A 24,596-nucleotide genomic window follows, 5' to 3' on the forward strand; every position below is an offset into this window, starting at 1 on the left:
GGATAACTCTCAGGATAACTTGACAGAAGTCTGGCTTTCCCGTTCCTCGAAGCAAGCTTAAAGTCTGGCCGACTAAGTTACCATAGCAACACATCCTTAATCTTAAACCTGCTCCAGCGCAGGCTAACTTAAAGTTAGCCAGTTCTGTGTATAAAAACTTGTACTTCTACCCAATGAAAGCACATGACACACCCCTCTAAAATGGCAGCGCCCTTCCTTAGAGATCCCATAGATCAAGGAGCAATTTTACTTAGATTAGCTTTTCGTAGGGAAAGAGTACTGACGGATCGCCAAGATCCTTTGCATCATTCAGATGTTTTTGTATTTGAGCGCTATAGATTCGGTCGGCAAGGTATCATTTACCTAATAAATCTACTTGAGCCGTACATTGCCCATACCACCCGGCGCAGGAGTGTGTTGACAGTAACACAGACTATATTGTCATGAAATCCACGTGTTCAGATTCTTTTACGTACTCTTTTTATTTGCTCAGCACACACTCTTATCTCAGGGGAGACGTTAGGAGGACAGAGATGTTATTACTCCTAGTGGGATATAGTTCGTGCTCTGGACCCGGAGTATATTCGGATGACCAATATAGTACCCAAGAAATTGACAGACTCATGTATCTGTAAGTGTTTTTACGAATCAGAGTATGATCAGTACTCCTTCAGTTTATTAACAGTTAAATATTGGATTGAGTAGCTACAGGCTACTTCATATCCCCAGCTGACAGACATTCTGGGCAGTCCAGTGTCTTAACAGATATTACCGTTTACACTTTAATACATCTTTATGTATTCGTGCAGCCTGCAGGCCTGCTCACGACCACGACACTAAATACACCCAGTAGCCTCGTTCAGCACATTCAACAAATGTTCTCCTATTCTCTAAACATAGTGTGAGTCCCTTATAGTAATACATGCAATACATGTGAGATAAAATAATAATTGATTAATGCTTACCCTTTAATATAAATCGTAAAAGGATAAAAGGACTGTCTTCACCAGGCAAATGAAACTGAGTTAAATCAGTTCAATTGTGTTTTGGCTTGCAGAAGATGGACCACCTTGCCCTGTCTAGGATGAGTGTGGTACTCCATTGAAATTACTCTGGAGTTTTATAGGTTTTTCGTCTCATTGGAATACATGGGACGCCTCAATTAACTCCAATCATTAATCTAGTGGGACAGTTCTTATCCATTTTACAAATAATAGTTTTCAAAAGATCCGGACTAACTTTTCAGAATTTGTTTCAACTCTTATGATCTCATTTCTTTGCTTTCCTTTGAGCCCCTCCTTTATCTGAAAAGTTAAGTGAACCAAGGTTCCCAGGATCTTGGTTTATAATATAATATAAAAACACTACTGCATGCAAAACACTAATTTTATATGTGTTATATATGAGAGATGTTCTTAATATGTGACATCATCTTCTAAGTGATTATATTATGCTAAATTAAAGGTATGTGTTTCTTTTAACTTCATATTGTTTCATCATTTTGTTAATGAGTCAGTTTTGATTCCATATACCATTGTCTAACAGAGTATTTGACAAAAGTTTGTCTCATACAATATTCAAGTCATTTAGTTTCACTAAGTTTAAGTGGTAATAGTTTTCATTACAATTATTTATCCCTTAAGAGATGCACTGACCAGGCTCTGACCTGTACCTGACTCTGGGAATATGTTACTGCTAGCAGTTTCCACAGTCTCTTGTTTTTTCCAAGGTCAGAGTCTGTGCAAAGCACTTTATTAAATATATGACCTGTCCATTAAGCCATGATTTGTGCATATTATTTCAAGACATTTACTTATCAGTAGTAAACCACTAACTCCATAAACCTTAACACTACAAGTCTATGAGATTTGCAATTTTGCTGAAGTGGAATGTAAGATGACCCCCTCCTTTCTCTACAGCCCATATGAGGCCCTTTTTCACTGCAGCAGTTTCAAATAACCACATTATAAGGATTCCATCTACCATCATTAGACAATAGTATAGTGGATTAATAACAAGGTACATTATAGTAGATTATTACAAACTTAACACAAAAACATAACACAACACCTTTTAACTTCTATAATTCAATGGATATCATAATGTCTAGAAGTCTTATTGTTCAATAGAAAGAAGAATAAACTTGTACCATTTTCCCATTTAAGTAAATCGAATACTGCTCCAGGTTTTAATCTTCTTATCACTACAGCAAAGTTGTGAACAGGCAATAATACTTGTCAGTTTTAAATAATATGTTTTCTCATTGTAGCAAATACTTAAAACACATTATTAATCTTATGAAATAACTGTTATGAACTATAAACAGTGTCAATTAGCACTGAACCTGTTTCATTATAAGATTAATCTTTCAATTAATTTACCTATGTTTATCAGTTGCTATAATATTACTTTGGTGAATCCCTCTTAAGATTTAAATCCAAATATAGGCCAGTATAACTGCATTCAACTAGGCTTGACCCTCCTCTTTGTTCATACAAAATCCAGCCAAGACAGGATTTTTTTTCTTAAGACCTTGGCTGTTCAGTTTTAATGTTAATTTATTGTTGTATAGAATTCTTTTCTTATCTTGTTTTTGGAAAACATAAATTTGTCGGTGTTATTAACGTTCACTTTTTGCCAGAATGGTACTTTTTATCAAGCGTCATGCTTTCTGAAGATAAGATATACAAGTGGTAAATCGTTCATTATATATATATATTTTAAAAATTCTCAGATTGCTAAATGTTTAATTAGAACCATATGTAGACTGACCTATTTCATGGCGCAAGAGAGCCATCTACTGGTGGTACAAGGATACTCTTTCTTTATCCCTCCTCTAGCACTTCATTTTTTTATATTACAATACATTTCCCATTTGAAATCGCCTAGTACATATTCAGCATATCCCCACGTTTCCAGCAGGATTCAACTTCTGTGCCGGGTTCAGCTCTGGTTGGTTCCGCGAAAACGACAACAGGTCCCTTTATCCAAAGTTTAGCATCACAGGTGTGAGACGCCATCTTCCTCACTTCGTACCTACAAGATACTTGGACACGTTTAGCTGGGACACCACCTACACATTCCAATTTACCTAGATGTGCCCATTTCACTAAGTGACCTCCTTCACAATTCATGCATTCAATCCTCTTAATATCCTTTGGTTCTACATTTAGATGAGAGAAAGAAATTCCTTCAGAATCATTACATTTAAACAAGATTCTACAGTGTTTAGCTAAATGACTACAGGCTGGACAAAGATTGGGCCCAGTCACTGATGACTTGCTTTGGCACATATTACATGCACACATAACAAGAGGATTATGTTCCAATTTGTGTGTCAGGGTTAATTCTGCACCATGTACAATAGTTCTGGATCTGTACACATTGTTACTATACATTCCCTTCTGTTCGCACAGAGTCACTTTGCGAGGTACGCCTTCCATCCAGAACACTGAAGGAGGCCAAAACTCACTGTTATCCATATTTTCTGGTATCCAATTACTGTTCTGCCTCACATCATCAGTTGGCAGACACAATACAACTCAATCTGATTCAATTGATGAACCAACAGCTGTAGCTACTGAGATCCTCCATGCAAAAGGAGTCAATATTTTACTGACCAGCCTAGCTGATTCAGCGTCACTTGCGACAATATGCATAGGGCTGCGCTTTTTTGCTAGTGGCACATTCCTATACTCAGTTGGCAATGCTGAAAATATCGGCAAAGCCGCTGCATGCCGTGCAGTCCGAAGGGTCTATCTCTTCCTAAAGAGATTTCTTAATGTGTTCATCACATTTCCAGGACATACAAGGGGAAACACCATCAAAGAAGACTTCTATGCAGTCGCAGGTAATTTACTAGGTTATATGCAATTTAATGAATAGGTAATCCCATCGTTATCGTTTATTAAATAGGCTACATTATTATGCAGAGTTCCTCAACGTCATTGGTGCTGTGGACTGCAGTCAGATCCCCATCAAGGCACCCTCAGGACCAAATGAGGCGGACTTTGTGAACAGGAAATACTTTCACAGCATTAATGTACAGGTACTTATGACGTTATCACTTACATGAAATAAAAAATGAGCTACAATTCAGCAACTGATGTAAATAATCCAACATTTTAATGACAATTATACAATGCCAGTGCTAGACAGTAGGTGTCAGACTTTGGATAATACTGTACATCATCCATGACTTGACCTCAATTATTGTCAGATGATCTGCGACTCCACCTGCCTCATTTCAAATATTGAAGCCAAGTGGCCAGGCTCTGTCCACGACTCAAGAATATTCAGAGAGTCTACATTGTGCCAGAGATTCGAGGAAGGTATAGGAAATAATCTTACTTGTCAGAAATCATTACTTAATTTTTTTATTTTATGAAATGATCTAACAGTGTTCATCTCATAGGTCATTATGATGGGGTCCTAATTGGAGACAGAGGCTATGCATGTAGACCCTTCTTCATGACCCCATACCCAGAACCAGCACTAGGGCCCCAAGCACAATTCAGTTTGGCTCTTGCAAGGACAAGAGCCCGGATTGAAATGACCTTTGGGCAACTAAAGGCATGATTCAACTGTCTTCGTGGTCTGAGGGTTGCACCAGACAGAGCCTGCGACATCATTGGCGCATGTGCGGTGCTCCACAACATTGCGTCCATAAAAAAGGAGAGGGTCCCAGTCTTCCAAGCCCAGTCCGAAGATGATGTGGATCTGGTGCACCTGAATCAGCAGAATGGCCGAGCTGCAAGGGATCGCATTGCATACCACTACTTTGGTTAATGGATGTATGATTTATTTCACTTGTTTAATGGATGTATGATTTGTTTCCTTTTGTTTTTTGTTAATCTTTGCCTTGTTAAGATCCCCCCAGTTTTTATAAACATTGCCAACCGTGAGCAATAGCATGCCAAAACAAGAACATCATGTTCAAAAGTAAATACTTTATTTGGAATTTCATGGATGGTTTAATGGAAAAGCAGAAGATTTATTTTTGGTACAGTTGTAATCCATGACAGACCATACCTCTCAGAATGTGTTTTTAGACAAAAGCCTTTCTTCAAGCAATCAAGCAATTGTATCTCCTTTTCTAGTTTTCTCATTTTCAGTTGGCGATAAGAAATCTCCTGCCGAAGGTAGCGCTTGTATAGAGACCTCACATCTTCCTGGCTTTCGGTGTCTCTCTAAAAGACAGCATTCATAATTCAGTTTAATGTGGTGGTCAGTTGGTCACAACAGTCTTGCCTCTCCTTACTACAATGGCACTGGTATGTCTTGGATGAGTAGTCACCTCTCTATTCCCAGCAGGTCCAGGCTCAGCATGCTCTGGGTGTGGTTCAGTTCCCTAAAGAAATGTAAAGTTTAGTCCAATGTAGCACTCGATGGAGAGACAGTTTAATCAACTGTGATTAGCATAGCTGAATAGGAATAGTACTTCAGTTTTCAGAAGTAGCTTTTACCTCCTCAGGAATAGAGCACACTGATATGGTCTCCACATCATCGTCTGGATCAGCAGTCTGCCACAGAATATTAGGAATAATAGGAACTCAGGAACAATTTCATCCGTTTTAGATAACACACGCAATGTAGCCTACGTATAGAAATGACCAGGCACTATTAACTTACATCAGTAGGTTCCTCTGCTGGGTCCAAAATTATTGGTGGCGGCTGCAGCAGAGTCACTGAATGTCCAGTCACTGCAGATGACATGCCATAATTAGTATAAATACTTACCACTTTGAATAATGTTTTTATACTTTACTTTAACCTGCTGCCAAGTCTGTTTAATACCCATGGGATTGTTACTACATGTATGGGAAAGAGAAATACCTAATCATTTCCTGTTAATTTGGCTACAACGTTAAAGAAACACCAATTATAACAGACAGATTAATTAGTACAACATAATACTACAGTATTATATATTAAAAAAGACAAGAGCAAATTATGACAAAACAATAGAGAGCTAACCATTCTCATGCAGCAAACTCTCAGTCCATGTTACATTCCATTACTACAAGCATGCAGATTTAAATTGGACGTGTGAAATAATTATATTGGGGTAAACACATAGCCTGTGTAATAAAAAATAAATTAAAAAATAAATTACGCATTTAGCTTATCTGCAATTTTTTTGCATGCTTCTTCTCTGGACTTGGCAGCAGCAGCAGCAGTGTTGCATTTAGTTGTGATAATGCTTTTACAGTGGCTCTCAAAAGTATTCACCCCCCTTGGACTTTTCCACATTTTATTGTGTTACAACATGGAATCAAAATGGATTTAATTAAGAGTTTTTGCCACTGATCAACACAAAAAAAAGTCCATAATGTCAAAGTGAAAAATAAAATCTACAAATTGTTCTAAATTAATTACAAATATAAAACAGAAAATAATTGATTGCATAAGTATTCATCCCCTTTGCTATGACACACCTAAATAAGCTCTGGTGCAACCAATTGTCTTTAGAAGTCACATAATTATTTGAATGGAGTCCACCTGTGTGCAATTAAGGTGTTTCACATGATTGCAGGTTAAATACACTTGTCTCTGGGAGGTCCCACAGTTGGTTAGTACATTTCCTAACAAAAAACTACATCATGAAGACGAAGGAACATTCAAAGCAAATCCGGAATAAGGTTTTTCAAAAGCACCAATCGGGTAGGATATAAGAACATTTCCAAGGCATTGAATATCCCCCGGAGCACAGAGAGAATATGGCACAACTGTGAATCTGTCTAGAACAGGCCCGCCACAAAAACTGAGTATCCGGGCGAGAAGGGCACTAGTCAGGGAGGCCACCAAGAGGCCTATGGCAACTCTAAAGGAGTTACAGTCTTCCACGGCTGAGCTGGGAGACACTGTGCATACGGCAACAATAGCCTGGGTGCTTCACAAAACTGGCCAATGGAAGAGTGGCGAAAAGAAAGCCATTGTTGAAAAAAACTCACATCAAATCTTGGCTAGAGTTTGCCAGAAGGCATGTGGGAGACTCTGAGACCAAGTGGAAGAAGATTCTATGGTCTGATGAGACCAAAATAGAGCTTTTTGGTCTCAACGCTAAGCGCTATGTTTGGCGCAAGCCTAACACAGCACATCATCCTGAGAACACCATCCCTACCGTGAAGCATGGTGGTGGCAGCATCATGCTATGGGGATGCTTCTCTGCGTCAGGGCCTGGAAAGCTTGTGAAGATAGAGGGCAAAATGGATGCAGCAAAGTACAGAGAAATCCTGGAGGAAAACCTGCTGAAGTCTGCAAGAGACCTGGGACTTGGGAGAAGATTCATCTTCCAGCAGGACAATGACCCCAAACATACAGCCAAAGCCACACTGGAGAGGATTAAAAACAAAAAGGTCAATGTCCTGGAGTGGCCCAGTCAAAGCCCGGACCTCAATCCAATGGAGAATATGTGGAAAGAGTTGAAAATTGCTGTTCACCAAAGGCCCCCATCCAACTTGACGGAGCTTGAGCAATTTTGCAAAGAATGGGCAAAAATTGCAGTTTCCAGATGTGCAAAGCTGGTAGAGACTTTCCCAAATAGACTCATGGCTGTAATTGCTGTCAAAGGTGCCTCTACCAAATATTGATTCAAGGGGGTGAATACTTATGCAATCAATTATGTTCTGTTTTGTATTTGTAATTAATTTAGAACAATTTGTAGATTTTATTTTTCACTTTGACATTATGGACTTTTTTTCTGTTGATCAGTGGCAAAAACTCCTGATTAAATCCATTTTGATTCCATGTTCAAACACAATAAAATGTGGAAAAGTCCAAGGGGGGTGAATACTTTTGAGAGTCACTGTATATGCCTCAAAACTTTTCATGATAAGCTCTTGCTCAGTCAGGCTGAAAAAAGTTGCTCTCTCTTTCGACGTCATCTTTCGTGAAGATCATTGTTTTAGTGCTCTGCGATTCTACCTTTTGAGGTAGCACGAGCACGCACAGTTATCCGGATTTCTTAAGTCGGAATCGAGTTAACGAGACACTTTTAGCTTGTATTCGCTGTTGAGGAACGGAGATAGCCTGACTTCAATTATCGGGTTAATTAGCCTGAATTAGTTAAACCAGCTACGAGGAACAGGACCCTGGTGTTATTTTATATATTATTTTAAACACGATAAACAGTAAATACAGGCATTGCAATGATTTACTACAGAGAAAACTGCCCTCCACTGTTCTACCGCAGAACATCACGTCGAAAAACTAGTTCTAGTATACATCAAGGAATCTTTTATTTATTTATTTATTTATTTATTTAATTATGTGTTATAAATTATTTGCTAAAAAGCTATTAATGTATAATTATAGCACAAGCACAATGTATGATCCTATATGCTCCATAAAGACATGTCAGTCTGCATATTGTTATTTTTGCTTTAAATAATAATAATAATAATAATAATAATAATAATAATAATAATAATAATAATAATATATACATAATTTATGGAGTATGTCTATCGTCATATTAAGTAAGGTGTAATCAACGATACATACCATGTTCTTATTTTATGTTTTACTTTAATGGGAAGTGGTTGTACCCAAGGCGACCGTGCATACAGAAATCCAAACAGTAGACTTCATTCTTAAAACTTAATTACATTTCTTTGGATGTAAAGAATTAAAAGACAGTATTTAGGAATCTTTGTAAACACTCATATTCACGTTCTATTGGCCAAAGTCATTATAAATAATACAAAATAGTCTGCATTGTAAATGTTTATTACGTTACTATTTACTTCCCACCTCAGCATAATTATGTGCCGTTTAAAATGTTTACAATATCAAAAACATTAACCTCAAGATGAAACTATAATTAATTACTAACAGTAGTACACTTTTTTTAAAATTAAAGCAAGCACAAAAATAATCCAGTGTGACTCTGTATAACTTTCTTTTGCTTTGCACTTTCTGACACTTGTGTTTTCCTTCGGTTTTCTACTGCTAGTAAGAAATGTATCAAACACCGAACACATATTCAACCAACCGCTACTGCTGTTAATAAAATGCAGTCGTGGTAATAAACAAAAAACGTCAAATTCTGAGTATGGTGATGACTGTTAATAGTAAGCAAACTTGTTAAATTTGCAGACGACACAAAAATAGGAGGAGTGGCAAACACTGTTGCAGCAGCAAAGGTCATTCATAAGAACATAAGAAAGTTTACAAACAAGAGGAGGCCATTCAGCTTGCTTGTTTGGTTGTTAGTAGCTTATTGATCCCAGAATCTCATCAAGCAGCTTCTTGAAGGATCCCAGGGTGTCAGCTTCAACAACATTACTGGGGAGTTGGTTCCAGACCCTCACAATTCTCTGTGTAAAAAAGTGCCTCGTATTTTCTGTTCTGAATGCCCCTTTATCTAATCTCCATTTGTGACCCCTGGTCCTTTTTTCTTTTTTCAGGTCAAAAAAGTCCCCTGAGTCGACATTGTCTATATCTTTTAGGATTTTGAATGTTTGAATCAGATCACCGTGTAGTCTTCTTTGTTCAAGACTGAATAGATTAAATTGTTTTAGCCAATCTGCATATGACATGCCTTTTAAACCCAGGATAATTCTGGTTGCTCTTCTTTGCACTCTTTCTAGAGCAGCAATATCCTTTTTGTAACGGGTGACCAGAACTGAACACAATATTCTAGGTGAGGTCTTACTAATGCATTGCAAAGTTTTAACATTACTTCCCTTGATTTAAATTCAGCACTTCTCACAATATATCCGAGCATCTTGTTGGCCTTTTTTATAGCTTCCCCACATTGTCTAGATGAAGGAATTTCTGAACATAAACTCCTAGGTCTTTTTCATAGTTCCCTTCTTCAATTTCAGTATCTCCCATATGATATTTATAATGCACATTTTTATTGCCTGCATGCAATACTTCACACTTTTCTCTATTAAATTTCATTTGCCATGTGTCTGCCCAGTTCTGAATGCTGTCTAGATCATTTTGAATGACCTTTGCTGCTGCAACAGTGTTTGCCACTCCTCCTATTTTTGTGTCGTCTGCAAATTTAACGAGTTTGCTTACTATACCAGAATCTAAATCATGAATGTAGATTAGGAATAGCAGATGACCTAATACTGATCCCTGTGGTACACCACTGGTTACCTCGCTCCATTTTGAGGTTTCTCCTCTAATCAGTACTTTCTGTTTTCTACATGTTAACCACTCCCTAATCCATGTGCATGCATTTCCTTGAATCCCTACTGCATTCAGTTTGAGAATTAATCTTTTATGCAGGACTTTGTCAAAAGCTTTCTGGCATCCTCAAAAAAGTCAAGCAGGTTAGTTAGACACGATCTCCCTTTCCTAAAACCATGCTGACTGTCTCCCAGGATATTGTTACCATATAGGTAATTTTCCATTTTGGATCTTATTATAGTTTCCATAAGTTTACATATAATAGAAGTCAGGCTTATTGGTCTGTAGTTACCTGGTTCGGTTTTGTCTCCCTTTTTGTGGATCGGTATTACGTTTGCTATTTTCCAGTCTGTCGGTACAACCCCTGTGTCAAGAGACTGTTGCATGATCTTGGTTAGCGGTTTGTAAATAACTTCTTTCATTTCTTTGAGTACTATTGGGATGATCTTATCTGGCCCAGGGGATTTGTTTAAGAGCTCCTAGTCCCTTTAACACTTCTGCTTCTGTTATGCGAAAGTTATTTAAAATTGGATAGGAACAGGTCGACATGTGGAGCATGTTGTCCGTGTCCTCCTTTGTAAAAACCTGTGAAAAGTAATCATTTAATATATTTGCTATTTTTTTTCTTCATCTATGATTTTGCCATTTGTGTCTCCTAGACATTTAACCTCCTCTTTGAATGTTCTCTTGCTGTTATAATATTGGAAAAATATTTTGGAATTGGTTTTAGCCCCCTTAGCAATACTGATTTCTATCTCTCTCTTGGCCTTTCTAACTTCCTTTTTGACTTGTGTTTGCAGTTCCAAGTACTCTTTCTGTGTACTTTGTTTTTGGTCCCTTTTAAACGCTCTGTAAAGTGCCTTTTTTTGCTGAATATTTTTTTTAATTGATCTATTAAACCATTTTGGCCATTTTGTTTTAGATTTAGATTTGTCTACTTTTGGGATGTAATTGTTTTGTGAATCTAGTGCTACATTTTTTAAAAAACAGCCATCCTCTCTATTTTACTCCAATCTATTTCTGTTAGTCTCTGTTTCATACCTTCATAGTTTGCTTTTCTAAAATTGTAAACCCTTGCTTTAGTCATTACTTTTGGAGATTTAAAAAATATTTCAAATGAGACCATGTTGTGGTCTGAGTTTGCCAATGGCTCTCTGACCTCTGTTTTAGTTATTCTGTCTTCATTATTTGAAAAGACTAAATCAAGGCATGCCTCCCCTCTAGTCGGTGCCTTGACAAATTGCGTTAGGAAGCAGTCATTTGTTATTTCCACGATTTCAATTTCGTCCGTCGTGCTGCCCACCGGGTTCTCCCATTTTATATGGGGGAAGTTGAAATCCCCCATTAGCATGGCTTCTCCTTTTCTACACGCATTTCGAATGTCATTGTATAACAGATTATTTTGCTTAGCGTCTGAATTTGGCAGTCTATAGCATGCTCCTATTATTAAGCCCTTTGAATTTTTGTCCATTATTCTGACCCATATTGATTCTGCATTGTTTTCTTTGTCCTGATTTAACACCTGGGGCCTACATTTTCTTCTACATTGCCTGGGACTATAAATAAGACCTCCCTTGCCTGTCAGGGCTTTAATAAATTTACATGATAAATTGCACGTTCATTACGGCGATTGGGCTGTCTAATTTCATAATTCACCTTTCCTATAGCCCGAATCACTTAATATGGCCCCTGCCATTTAGCACATAATTTCGATTCTGAGGAGGGAAGCAGCAGCATTACCTTGTCTCCTGGTCGAAAGATTCAAATTAGTGCATTTTTGTTGTAATGCTGCTGTTGCCGGTGCTGAGCTGATTTGAGGTTGTCCTGGGTCAAACGACCAACCAAATCTAGGTGATCTCTCAGTAGGAGCACATGCTTCACTAAATTTTTGGAACGAGCCTTTGTGCTCCTCCCACCCCTTTCTCAACAGATCGAGGATGCTGCGAGGCTGTCGGCCGTACAAGAGCTCGAAGGGGGAGAACCCTGTCGAGCTCTGCGGCACCTCTCTCACTCCAAAAAGGGTAGGGAAGAAACAATGCCCAATGTTTTTGCTCTTGTGTTACAAAACGTCTCAGCATCTGCTTCAAGGTCTGATTAAATTGTTCTAGCAAACCGTCCGTCTGTGGATGATAAACAGATGGGACGTATTTTTAATATTTTATATATCTGCTGTAACGTGTTAGACAAAAAGTTGGTTGCATGATCAGTCAAAATCTCCTTGGGGATCCCTACTCTAGCCATAATCTGTTCTAACTCTGTGGCTATTGGCTATTGCTCCGCAACCACCCTGGGGCGTGTCTCCGGGGATCTTCGGTACTCCCTGAACCATACCCGGTGGGTCTCTGCTGCAATGTTGAGGCGGTGGAGAATGGCCAGCTTGACCAGGTCGTAACTGGCGGCGCTGAGGTCGCTCATAGCCTGGTAGGCTGCCTGAGCCTCCCCGGACCTCAATCCAATGGAGAATATGTGGAGAGAGTTGAAAATTGCTGTTCACCAAAGGCCCCCATCCAACTTGACGGAGCTTGAGCAATTTTGCAAAGAATGGGCAAAAATTGCAGTTTCCAGATGTGCAAAGCTGGTAGAGACTTATCCAAATAGACTCATGGCTGTAATTGCTGTCAAAGGTGCCTCTACCAAATATTGATTCAAGGGGGTGAATACTTATGCAATCAATTATGTTCTGTTTTGTATTTGTAATTAATTTAGAACAATTAGTAGATTTTATTTTTCACTTTGACATTATGGACCTTTTTTCTGTTGATCAGTGGCAAAAACTCCTGATTAAATCCATTTTGATTCCATGTTCAAACACAATAAAATGTGGAAAAGTCCAAGGGGGGTGAATACTTTTGAGAGTCACTGTATATGCCTCAAAACTTTTCATGATAAGCTCTTGCTCAGTCAGGCTGAAAAAAGTTGCTCTCTCTTTCGACGTCATCTTTCGTGAAGATCATTGTTTTAGTGCTCTGCGATTCTACCTTTTGAGGTAGCACGAGCACGCACAGTTATCCGGATTTCTTAAGTCGGAATCGAGTTAACGAGACACTTTTAGCTTGTATTCGCTGTTGAGGAACGGAGATAGCCTGACTTCAATTATCGGGTTAATTAGCCTGAATTAGTTAAACCAGCTACGAGGAACAGGACCCTGGTGTTATTTTATATATTATTTTAAACACGATAAACAGTAAATACAGGCATTGCAATGATTTACTACAGAGAAGACTGCCCTCCACTGTTCTACCGCAGAACATCACGTCGAAAAACTAGTTCTAGTATACATCAAGGAATCTTTTATTTATTTATTTATTTATTTATTTAATTATGTGTTATAAATTATTTGCTAAAAAGCTATTAATGTATAATTATAGCACAAGCACAATGTATGATCCTATATGCTCCATAAAGACATGTCAGTCTGCATATTGTTATTTTTGCTTTAAATAATAATAATAATAATAATAATAATAATAATAATAATAATAATAATATATACATAATTTATGGAGTATGTCTATCGTCATATTAAGTAAGGTGTAATCAACGATACATACCATGTTCTTATTTTATGTTTTACTTTAATGGGAAGTGGTTGTACCCAAGGCGACCGTGCATACAGAAATCCAAACAGTAGACTTCATTCTTAAAACTTAATTACATTTCTTTGGATGTAAAGAATTAAAAGACAGTATTTAGGAATCTTTGTAAACACTCATATTCACGTTCTATTGGCCAAAGTCATTATAAATAATACAAAATAGTCTGCATTGTAAATGTTTATTACGTTACTATTTACTTCCCACCTCAGCATAATTATGTGCCGTTTAAAATGTTTACAATATCAAAAACATTAACCTCAAGATGAAACTATAATTAATTACTAACAGTAGTACACTTTTTTTAAAATTAAAGCAAGCACAAAAATAATCCAGTGTGACTCTGTATAACTTTCTTTTGCTTTGCACTTTCTGACTCTTGTGTTTTCCTTCGGTTTTCTACTGCTAGTAAGAAATGTATCAAACACCGAACACATATTCAACCAACCGCTACTGCTGTTAATAAAATGCAGTCGTGGTAATAAACAAAAAACGTCAAATTCTGAGTATGGTGATGACTGTTAATAGTAAGCAAACTTGTTAAATTTGCAGACGACACAAAAATAGGAGGAGTGGCAAACACTGTTGCAGCAGCAAAGGTCATTCATAAGAACATAAGAAAGTTTACAAACAAGAGGAGGCCATTCAGCTTGCTTGTTTGGTTGTTAGTAGCTTATTGATCCCAGAATCTCATCAAGCAGCTTCTTGAAGGATCCCAGGGTGTCAGCTTCAACAACATTACTGGGGAGTTGGTTCCAGACCCTCACAATTCTCTGTGTAAAAAAGTGCCTCGTATTTTCTGTTCTGAATGCCCCTTTATCTAATCTCCATTTGTGACCCCTGGTCCTTTTTTCTTTTTTCAGGTCAAAAAAGTCCCCTGAGTCGACATTGTCTATATCTTTTAGGATTTTGAATGTTTGAATCAGATCACCGTGTAGTCTTCTTTGTTCAAGACTGAATAGATTAAATTGTTTTAGCCAATCTGCATATGACATGCCTTTTAAACCCAGGATAATTCTGGTTGCTCTTCTTTGCACTCTTTCTAGAGCAGCAATATCCTTTTTGTAACGGGTGACCAGAACTGAACACAATATTCTAGGTGAGGTCTTACTAATGCATTGCAAAGTTTTAACATTACTTCCCTTGATTTAAATTCAGCACTTCTCACAATATATCCGAGCATCTTGTTGGCCTTTTTTATAGCTTCCCCACATTGTCTAGATGAAGGAATTTCTGAACATAAACTCCTAGGTCTTTTTCATAGTTCCCTTCTTCAATTTCAGTATCTCCCATATGATATTTATAATGCACATTTTTATTGCCTGCATGCAATACTTCACACTTTTCTCTATTAAATTTCATTTGCCATGTGTCTGCCCAGTTCTGAATGCTGTCTAGATCATTTTGAATGACCTTTGCTGCTGCAACAGTGTTTGCCACTCCTCCTATTTTTGTGTCGTCTGCAAATTTAACGAGTTTGCTTACTATACCAGAATCTAAATCATGAATGTAGATTAGGAATAGCAGAGGACCTAATACTGATCCCTGTGGTACACCACTGGTTACCTCGCTCCATTTTGAGGTTTCTCCTCTAATCAGTACTTTCTGTTTTCTACATGTTAACCACTCCCTAATCCATGTGCATGCATTTCCTTGAATCCCTACTGCATTCAGTTTGAGAATTAATCTTTTATGCAGGACTTTGTCAAAAGCTTTCTGGCATCCTCAAAAAAGTCAAGCAGGTTAGTTAGACACGATCTCCCTTTCCTAAAACCATGCTGACTGTCTCCCAGGATATTGTTACCATATAGGTAATTTTCCATTTTGGATCTTATTATAGTTTCCATAAGTTTACATATAATAGAAGTCAGGCTTATTGGTCTGTAGTTACCTGGTTCGGTTTTGTCTCCCTTTTTGTGGATCGGTATTACGTTTGCTATTTTCCAGTCTGTCGGTACAACCCCTGTGTCAAGAGACTGTTGCATGATCTTGGTTAGCGGTTTGTAAATAACTTCTTTCATTTCTTTGAGTACTATTGGGATGATCTTATCTGGCCCAGGGGATTTGTTTAAGAGCTCCTAGTCCCTTTAACACTTCTGCTTCTGTTATGCTAAAGTTATTTAAAATTGGATAGGAACAGGTCGACATGTGGAGCATGTTGTCCGTGTCCTCCTTTGTAAAAACCTGTGAAAAGTAATCATTTAATATATTTGCTATTTTTTTTCTTCATCTATGATTTTGCCATTTGTGTCTCCTAGACATTTAACCTCCTCTTTGAATGTTCTCTTGCTGTTATAATATTGGAAAAATATTTTGGAATTGGTTTTAGCCCCCTTAGCAATACTGATTTCTATCTCTCTCTTGGCCTTTCTAACTTCCTTTTTGACTTGTGTTTGCAGTTCCAAGTACTCTTTCTGTGTACTTTGTTTTTGGTCCCTTTTAAACGCTCTGTAAAGTGCCTTTTTTTGCTGAATATTTTTTTTAATTGATCTATTAACCATTTTGGCCATTTTGTTTTAGATTTAGATTTGTCTACTTTTGGGATGTAATTGTTTTGTGAATCTAGTGCTACATTTTTTAAAAAACAGCCATCCTCTCTATTTTACTCCAATCAATTTCTGTTAGTCTCTGTTTCATACCTTCATAGTTTGCTTTTCTAAAATTGTAAACCCTTGCTTTAGTCATTACTTTTGGAGATTTAAAAAATATTTCAAATGAGACCATGTTGTGGTCTGAGTTTGCCAATGGCTCTCTGACCTCTGTTTTAGTTATTCTGTCTTCATTATTTGAAAAGACTAAATCAAGGCATGCCTCCCCTCTAGTCGGTGCCTTGACAAATTGCGTTAGGAAGCAGTCATTTGTTATTTCCACGATTTCAATTTCGTCCGTCGTGCTGCCCACCGGGTTCTCCCATTTTATATGGGGGAAGTTGAAATCCCCCATTAGTATGGCTTCTCCTTTTCTACACGCATTTCGAATGTCATTGTATAACAGATTATTTTGCTTAGCGTCTGAATTTGGCAGTCTATAGCATGCTCCTGTTATTAAGCCCTTTGAATTTTTGTCCATTATTCTGACCCATATTGATTCTGCATTGTTTTCTTTGTCCTGATTTAACACCTGGGGCCTACATTATCTTCTACATTGCCTGGGACTATAAATAAGACCTCCCTTGCCTGTCAGGGCTTTAATAAATTTACATGATAAATTGCACGTTCATTACGGCGATTGGGCTGTCTAATTTCATAATTCACCTTTCCTATAGCCCGAATCACTTAATATGGCCCCTGCCATTTAGCACATAATTTCGATTCTGAGGAGGGAAGCAGCAGCATTACCTTGTCTCCTGGTCGAAAGATTCAAATTAGTGCATTTTTGTTGTAATGCTGCTGTTGCCGGTGCTGAGCTGATTTGAGGTTGTCCTGGGTCAAACGACCAACCAAATCGAGGTGATCTCTCAGTAGGAGCACATGCTTCACTAAATTTTTGGAACAAGCCTTTGTGCTCCTCCCACCCCTTTCTCAACAGATCGAGGATGCTGCGAGGCTGTCGGCCGTACAAGAGCTCGAAGGGGGAGAACCCTGTCGAGCTCTGCGGCACCTCTCTCACTCCAAAAAGGGTAGGGAAGAAACAATGCCCAATGTTTTTGCTCTTGTGTTACAAAACGTCTCAGCATCTGCTTCAAGGTCTGATTAAATTGTTCTAGCAAACCGTCCGTCTGTGGATGATAAACAGATGGGACGTATTTTTAATATTTTATATATCTGCTGTAACGTGTTAGACAAAAAGTTGGTTGCATGATCAGTCAAAATCTCCTTGGGGATCCCTACTCTAGCCATAATCTGTTCTAACTCTGTGGCTATTGGCTATTGCTCCGCAACCACCCTGGGGCGTGTCTCCGGGGATCTTCGGTACTCCCTGAACCATACCCGGTGGGTCTCTGCTGCAATGTTGAGGCGGTGGAGAATGGCCAGCTTGACCAGGTCGTAACTGGCGGCGCTGAGGTCGCTCATAGCCTGGTAGGCTGCCTGAGCCTCCCCGGACCTCAATCCAATGGAGAATATGTGGAAAGAGTTGAAAATTGCTGTTCACCAAAGGCCCCCATCCAACTTGACGGAGCTTGAGCAATTTTGCAGAGAATGGGCAAAAATTGCAGTTTCCAGATGTGCAAAGCTGGTAGAGACTTATCCAAATAGACTCATGGCTGTAATTGCTGTCAAAGGTGCCTCTACCAAATATTGATTCAAGGGGGTGAATACTTATGCAATCAATTATGTTCTGTTTTGTATTTGTAATTAATTTAGAACAATTAGTAGATTTTATTTTTCACTTTGACATTATGGACCTTTTTTCTGTTGATCAGTGGCAAAAACTCCTGATTAAATCCATTTTGATTCCATGTTCAAACACAATAAAATGTGGAAAAGTCCAAGGGGGGTGAATACTTTTGAGAGTCACTGTATATGCCTCAAAACTTTTCATGATAAGCTCTTGCTCAGTCAGGCTGAAAAAAGTTGCTCTCTCTTTCGACGTCATCTTTCGTGAAGATCATTGTTTTAGTGCTCTGCGATTCTACCTTTTGAGGTAGCACGAGCACGCACAGTTATCCGGATTTCTTAAGTCGGAATCGAGTTAACGAGACACTTTTAGCTTGTATTCGCTGTTGAGGAACGGAGATAGCCTGACTTCAATTATCGGGTTAATTAGCCTGAATTAGTTAAACCAGCTACGAGGAACAGGACCCTGGTGTTATTTTATATATTATTTTAAACACGATAAACAGTAAATACAGGCATTGCAATGATTTACTACAGAGAAGACTGCCCTCCACTGTTCTACCGCAGAACATCACGTCGAAAAACTAGTTCTAGTATACATCAAGGAATCTTTTATTTATTTATTTATTTATTTATTTAATTATGTGTTATAAATTATTTGCTAAAAAGCTATTAATGTATAATTATAGCACAAGCACAATGTATGATCCTATATGCTCCATAAAGACATGTCAGTCTGCATATTGTTATTTTTGCTTTAAATAATAATAATAATAATAATAATAATAATAATAATAATAATAATAATAATAATAATATATACATAATTTATGGAGTATGTCTATCGTCATATTAAGTAAGGTGTAATCAACGATACATACCATGTTCTTATTTTATGTTTTACTTTAATGGGAAGTGGTTGTACCCAAGGCGACCGTGCATACAGAAATCCAAACAGTAGACTTCATTCTTAAAACTTAATTACATTTCTTTGGATGTAAAGAATTAAAAGACAGTATTTAGGAATCTTTGTAAACACTCATATTCACGTTCTATTGGCCAAAGTCATTATAAATAATACAAAATAGTCTGCATTGTAAATGTTTATTACGTTACTATTTACTTCCCACCTCAGCATAATTATGTGCCGTTTAAAATGTTTACAATATCAAAAACATTAACCTCAAGATGAAACTATAATTAATTACTAACAGTAGTACACTTTTTTTAAAATTAAAGCAAGCACAAAAATAATCCAGTGTGACTCTGTATAACTTTCTTTTGCTTTGCACTTTCTGACTCTTGTGTTTTCCTTCGGTTTTCTACTGCTAGTAAGAAATGTATCAAACACCGAACACATATTCAACCAACCGCTACTGCTGTTAATAAAATGCAGTCGTGGTAATAAACAAAAAACGTCAAATTCTGAGTATGGTGATGACTGTTAATAGTAAGCAAACTTGTTAAATTTGCAGACGACACAAAAATAGGAGGAGTGGCAAACACTGTTGCAGCAGCAAAGGTCATTCATAAGAACATAAGAAAGTTTACAAACAAGAGGAGGCCATTCAGCTTGCTTGTTTGGTTGTTAGTAGCTTATTGATCCCAGAATCTCATCAAGCAGCTTCTTGAAGGATCCCAGGGTGTCAGCTTCAACAACATTACTGGGGAGTTGGTTCCAGACCCTCACAATTCTCTGTGTAAAAAAGTGCCTCGTATTTTCTGTTCTGAATGCCCCTTTATCTAATCTCCATTTGTGACCCCTGGTCCTTTTTTCTTTTTTCAGGTCAAAAAAGTCCCCTGAGTCGACATTGTCTATATCTTTTAGGATTTTGAATGTTTGAATCAGATCACCGTGTAGTCTTCTTTGTTCAAGACTGAATAGATTAAATTGTTTTAGCCAATCTGCATATGACATGCCTTTTAAACCCAGGATAATTCTGGTTGCTCTTCTTTGCACTCTTTCTAGAGCAGCAATATCCTTTTTGTAACGGGTGACCAGAACTGAACACAATATTCTAGGTGAGGTCTTACTAATGCATTGCAAAGTTTTAACATTACTTCCCTTGATTTAAATTCAGCACTTCTCACAATATATCCGAGCATCTTGTTGGCCTTTTTTATAGCTTCCCCACATTGTCTAGATGAAGGAATTTCTGAACATAAACTCCTAGGTCTTTTTCATAGTTCCCTTCTTCAATTTCAGTATCTCCCATATGATATTTATAATGCACATTTTTATTGCCTGCATGCAATACTTCACACTTTTCTCTATTAAATTTCATTTGCCATGTGTCTGCCCAGTTCTGAATGCTGTCTAGATCATTTTGAATGACCTTTGCTGCTGCAACAGTGTTTGCCACTCCTCCTATTTTTGTGTCGTCTGCAAATTTAACGAGTTTGCTTACTATACCAGAATCTAAATCATGAATGTAGATTAGGAATAGCAGATGACCTAATACTGATCCCTGTGGTACACCACTGGTTACCTCGCTCCATTTTGAGGTTTCTCCTCTAATCAGTACTTTCTGTTTTCTACATGTTAACCACTCCCTAATCCATGTGCATGCATTTCCTTGAATCCCTACTGCATTCAGTTTGAGAATTAATCTTTTATGCAGGACTTTGTCAAAAGCTTTCTGGCATCCTCAAAAAAGTCAAGCAGGTTAGTTAGACACGATCTCCCTTTCCTAAAACCATGCTGACTGTCTCCCAGGATATTGTTACCATATAGGTAATTTTCCATTTTGGATCTTATTATAGTTTCCATAAGTTTACATATAATAGAAGTCAGGCTTATTGGTCTGTAGTTACCTGGTTCGGTTTTGTCTCCCTTTTTGTGGATCGGTATTACGTTTGCTATTTTCCAGTCTGTCGGTACAACCCCTGTGTCAAGAGACTGTTGCATGATCTTGGTTAGCGGTTTGTAAATAACTTCTTTCATTTCTTTGAGTACTATTGGGATGATCTTATCTGGCCCAGGGGATTTGTTTAAGAGCTCCTAGTCCCTTTAACACTTCTGCTTCTGTTATGCGAAAGTTATTTAAAATTGGATAGGAACAGGTCGACATGTGGAGCATGTTGTCCGTGTCCTCCTTTGTAAAAACCTGTGAAAAGTAATCATTTAATATATTTGCTATTTTTTTTCTTCATCTATGATTTTGCCATTTGTGTCTCCTAGACATTTAACCTCCTCTTTGAATGTTCTCTTGCTGTTATAATATTGGAAAAATATTTTGGAATTGGTTTTAGCCCCCTTAGCAATACTGATTTCTATCTCTCTCTTGGCCTTTCTAACTTCCTTTTTGACTTGTGTTTGCAGTTCCAAGTACTCTTTCTGTGTACTTTGTTTTTGGTCCCTTTTAAACGCTCTGTAAAGTGCCTTTTTTTGCTGAATATTTTTTTTAATTGATCTATTAAACCATTTTGGCCATTTTGTTTTAGATTTAGATTTGTCTACTTTTGGGATGTAATTGTTTTGTGAATCTAGTGCTACATTTTTTAAAAAACAGCCATCCTCTCTATTTTACTCCAATCTATTTCTGTTAGTCTCTGTTTCATACCTTCATAGTTTGCTTTTCTAAAATTGTAAACCCTTGCTTTAGTCATTACTTTTGGAGATTTAAAAAATATTTCAAATGAGACCATGTTGTGGTCTGAGTTTGCCAATGGCTCTCTGACCTCTGTTTTAGTTATTCTGTCTTCATTATTTGAAAAGACTAAATCAAGGCATGCCTCCCCTCTAGTCGGTGCCTTGACAAATTGCGTTAGGAAGCAGTCATTTGTTATTTCCACGATTTCAATTTCGTCCGTCGTGCTGCCCACCGGGTTCTCCCATTTTATATGGGGGAAGTTGAAATCCCCCATTAGCATGGCTTCTCCTTTTCTACACGCATTTCGAATGTCATTGTATAACAGATTATTTTGCTTAGCGTCTGAATTTGGCAGTCTATAGCATGCTCCTATTATTAAGCCCTTTGAATTTTTGTCCATTATTCTGACCCATATTGATTCTGCATTGTTTTCTTTGTCCTGATTTAACACCTGGGGCCTACATTTTCTTCTACATTGCCTGGGACTATAAATAAGACCTCCCTTGCCTGTCAGGGCTTTAATAAATTTACATGATAAATTGCACGTTCATTACGGCGATTGGGCTGTCTAATTTCATAATTCACCTTTCCTATAGCCCGAATCACTTAATATGGCCCCTGCCATTTAGCACATAATTTCGATTCTGAGGAGGGAAGCAGCAGCATTACCTTGTCTCCTGGTCGAAAGATTCAAATTAGTGCATTTTTGTTGTAATGCTGCTGTTGCCGGTGCTGAGCTGATTTGAGGTTGTCCTGGGTCAAACGACCAACCAAATCTAGGTGATCTCTCAGTAGGAGCACATGCTTCACTAAATTTTTGGAACGAGCCTTTGTGCTCCTCCCACCCCTTTCTCAACAGATCGAGGATGCTGCGAGGCTGTCGGCCGTACAAGAGCTCGAAGGGGGAGAACCCTGTCGAGCTCTGCGGCACCTCTCTCACTCCAAAAAGGGTAGGGAAGAAACAATGCCCAATGTTTTTGCTCTTGTGTTACAAAACGTCTCAGCATCTGCTTCAAGGTCTGATTAAATTGTTCTAGCAAACCGTCCGTCTGTGGATGATAAACAGATGGGACGTATTTTTAATATTTTATATATCTGCTGTAACGTGTTAGACAAAAAGTTGGTTGCATGATCAGTCAAAATCTCCTTGGGGATCCCTACTCTAGCCATAATCTGTTCTAACTCTGTGGCTATTGGCTATTGCTCCGCAACCACCCTGGGGCGTGTCTCCGGGGATCTTCGGTACTCCCTGAACCATACCCGGTGGGTCTCTGCTGCAATGTTGAGGCGGTGGAGAATGGCCAGCTTGACCAGGTCGTAACTGGCGGCGCTGAGGTCGCTCATAGCCTGGTAGGCTGCCTGAGCCTCCCCGGACCTCAATCCAATGGAGAATATGTGGAGAGAGTTGAAAATTGCTGTTCACCAAAGGCCCCCATCCAACTTGACGGAGCTTGAGCAATTTTGCAAAGAATGGGCAAAAATTGCAGTTTCCAGATGTGCAAAGCTGGTAGAGACTTATCCAAATAGACTCATGGCTGTAATTGCTGTCAAAGGTGCCTCTACCAAATATTGATTCAAGGGGGTGAATACTTATGCAATCAATTATGTTCTGTTTTGTATTTGTAATTAATTTAGAACAATTAGTAGATTTTATTTTTCACTTTGACATTATGGACCTTTTTTCTGTTGATCAGTGGCAAAAACTCCTGATTAAATCCATTTTGATTCCATGTTCAAACACAATAAAATGTGGAAAAGTCCAAGGGGGGTGAATACTTTTGAGAGTCACTGTATATGCCTCAAAACTTTTCATGATAAGCTCTTGCTCAGTCAGGCTGAAAAAAGTTGCTCTCTCTTTCGACGTCATCTTTCGTGAAGATCATTGTTTTAGTGCTCTGCGATTCTACCTTTTGAGGTAGCACGAGCACGCACAGTTATCCGGATTTCTTAAGTCGGAATCGAGTTAACGAGACACTTTTAGCTTGTATTCGCTGTTGAGGAACGGAGATAGCCTGACTTCAATTATCGGGTTAATTAGCCTGAATTAGTTAAACCAGCTACGAGGAACAGGACCCTGGTGTTATTTTATATATTATTTTAAACACGATAAACAGTAAATACAGGCATTGCAATGATTTACTACAGAGAAGACTGCCCTCCACTGTTCTACCGCAGAACATCACGTCGAAAAACTAGTTCTAGTATACATCAAGGAATCTTTTATTTATTTATTTATTTATTTATTTAATTATGTGTTATAAATTATTTGCTAAAAAGCTATTAATGTATAATTATAGCACAAGCACAATGTATGATCCTATATGCTCCATAAAGACATGTCAGTCTGCATATTGTTATTTTTGCTTTAAATAATAATAATAATAATAATAATAATAATAATAATAATAATAATAATATATACATAATTTATGGAGTATGTCTATCGTCATATTAAGTAAGGTGTAATCAACGATACATACCATGTTCTTATTTTATGTTTTACTTTAATGGGAAGTGGTTGTACCCAAGGCGACCGTGCATACAGAAATCCAAACAGTAGACTTCATTCTTAAAACTTAATTACATTTCTTTGGATGTAAAGAATTAAAAGACAGTATTTAGGAATCTTTGTAAACACTCATATTCACGTTCTATTGGCCAAAGTCATTATAAATAATACAAAATAGTCTGCATTGTAAATGTTTATTACGTTACTATTTACTTCCCACCTCAGCATAATTATGTGCCGTTTAAAATGTTTACAATATCAAAAACATTAACCTCAAGATGAAACTATAATTAATTACTAACAGTAGTACACTTTTTTTAAAATTAAAGCAAGCACAAAAATAATCCAGTGTGACTCTGTATAACTTTCTTTTGCTTTGCACTTTCTGACTCTTGTGTTTTCCTTCGGTTTTCTACTGCTAGTAAGAAATGTATCAAACACCGAACACATATTCAACCAACCGCTACTGCTGTTAATA

At 37.8% G+C, this 24,596-nt stretch overlaps 1 pseudogene; it reads left to right on the plus strand.

Annotated features, from left to right (window-relative positions):
• The first annotated feature begins 201 nt into the window (after nt 1-201).
• Nucleotides 202-4,788, plus strand: LOC131716651 (putative nuclease HARBI1; annotated as a pseudogene).
• The last annotated feature ends 19,808 nt before the right edge of the window (nt 4,789-24,596 follow it).

This window comes from Acipenser ruthenus, chromosome 1 (genome assembly GCF_902713425.1).
Source record: "Acipenser ruthenus chromosome 1, fAciRut3.2 maternal haplotype, whole genome shotgun sequence".
NCBI classification, from domain to species: domain Eukaryota; kingdom Metazoa; phylum Chordata; class Actinopteri; order Acipenseriformes; family Acipenseridae; genus Acipenser; species Acipenser ruthenus.